Genomic DNA, 2,540 nt, shown 5'->3' on the forward strand with positions numbered 1-2,540 from the left:
GGTCTTGGCTGATTTCTTTTGATTTTCCCATGATGTCAAGCAAAGAGGTACTGAGTTTGAAAATAGGCCTTGAAATACATCCACAGGTACACCTCCAATTGACTCAAATGATGTCAGAAGCTTCTAAAGCCATGACATCATTTTCTGGAATTTTCCAAGCTGTTTAAAGGCACAGTCGACTTAGTGTATATAAACTTCTGACCCACTGGAATTGTGATACAGTGAGTTATAAGTGAAATTATCTGTCTGTAAAAAATTGTTGGAAAAATTATTTGTGTCATGCACAAAGTAAATGTTCTAACCGACTTGCCAAAACTATAGATTGTTAACAAGAAATTTGTGGAGTGGTTGAAAAATGAGTTTTAATGACTCCAACCTAAGTGTATGTAAACATCCGACTTCAACTGTAGGTAAAACTGAATGGTACTTAGTGTGATACTGTATGTGAGCATAGATTCTCATATAACACATGAACAATAGGAAACACAATGTAAAGTTGTCTGGTGGCTAGGACACAGGGTGTGCCTTTTATTATGTTCTGTACGTGTGTGTGTGTTTGGATGGATGCGTGGGTGTGTGTGTGTGCTCAGATTTTGAATCCAAACTCAGATGTTATAAAGGGGTCTCAGATTCATTGTTTCTTTCTCTTCTCTGACCTGTGCTGGTGAGATACACTCACTCTCTCTCCACACTTGGGGCATGGTCTTTCAGGCTATGAGTCATCTCTCTCTCTCTCCCTCTCTGATCATGCCTAGAATAATGACTTGTAATGCTTGTTAATGATTTGTAATTTAGGATTATGCCTTGTATGTGAATCCATTCATTTTACAAAGTAATTAAATACACTTGAATTTAGAATTCCATTCTCAGACATTTCTTGATTGCATATTACTGTAATTCAGCTAGTCTCTTGCATATTGCTAAATCATCTTTATGTCAGATAAATATTGTAATAGGCTAATTGCAGTCTTATTATGGGTTGCAAGTGAGGTACTGTATATACACTGAACAAAAATATRAATGCAACATGTAAAGTGTTGGTCCCATGTTTCATGAGCTGAAATTAAAGATCCCAGAAATTGACGTTGTTTATGGCATCGTGTGGACAAGCGGTTTGCCTTTGTCAACGTTGTGAACAGAGTGCCCCATGGCGGTGGTGGGGTTATGGTATGGGCAGACATAAGCTACGAACAACGAACACAATTACAATTTATCAAAGGCAATTTGAATGCACAGAGATACTGTGACGAGATCCTGAGGTCCATTGTCGTGCCATTCATCCTCCGCCATCACCTCATGTTGCATGATAATGTCCCATGTCACAAGGATCTGTACACAATTCCTGGAATCTGAAAATGTTCCAGTTCTAACATGGCCTGAATACTCACCAGACATGTCACCCACTGAGCATGTTTGGAATGTTCTTGATCGATGTGTAGGACAGTGTGTTCCAGTTCCCGCCAATATCCAGCAACTCCACACAGCCATTGAAGAGGAGCGGGACAACATTCCACAGGTCACAATCAACAGCCTGATCAACCCTATTCAAGGGCAAATGGTGGTCACACCAGATATTGACTGTTAATCCACGCCCCTACTTTTTTTTTTCTCCCCATAATACAATACGTTCCCTCCTCAAATCCAAATCAAATCAAGTCACATTTTATTGGTCACATACACAACACATGGTTAGCAGATGTTAATGCGAGTGTAGCGAAATCCTTGAAGTTTTTGATAGCCCTAGCTGCACATTAGCGAGCTGTCCCTCCAGGCCTCAGCTGTGACCGGTCGTCATTAGAGGCACACAGCACCTGAGGAAGTACAGGAGAGGGTTTGATAGCTGCTCTGTCTGCCGGCTGGGGTGAGTGTGTAGTTTCCAACTGGGTTTTTCTTCCTCCTCTTTATGATTGTGATAAATGCTTCACACATACACAGCCCCCTCTCAGTGTTCAGAACCAGCTGGGACTTTAAACTGAAGAGAGAGAGAGAGAGAGAGAGAGAGAGAGAGAGAGAGAGAGAGAGAGAGAGAGATGCCCCGGCTATCATCCAGAAGGCGAGGTCAGTACAGGTGGCATCAAAGCAGGGACGCGAGAGACTGAAAAAACCGCTTTATCTCAAGGCCATCAGACTGTTAAACAGCCACCACTAACATTTAGGCGCCGCTGCCAACATACTGACTCAACTCCGCCACTTTAAAAATGGGAATTGATGGAAATTATGTAAAAATGTACCACTAGACACTTTAAACAATGCCACTTAATATAATGTTTACATACCCTACATTACCCATCTCATATGTATATACTGTACTCTATATCATCTACTGCATTTGCCATCTTTATGTATACATGTACCACTAGCCACTTTAAACTATGCCACTTTATGTTTCATACCCTACAGTACTCATCTCATATGTATATACCGTACTCTATACCATCTACTGCATCTTGCCTATGCCGTTCTGTACCACCACTCATTCATATATCTTTATGTACATATTCTTTTATACTCATCTCTCAACACAACCCACGGAGGAGAAA

This window comes from Salvelinus sp. IW2-2015, unplaced genomic scaffold (genome assembly GCF_002910315.2).
Source record: "Salvelinus sp. IW2-2015 unplaced genomic scaffold, ASM291031v2 Un_scaffold1420, whole genome shotgun sequence".
NCBI lineage: Eukaryota > Metazoa > Chordata > Actinopteri > Salmoniformes > Salmonidae > Salvelinus > Salvelinus sp. IW2-2015.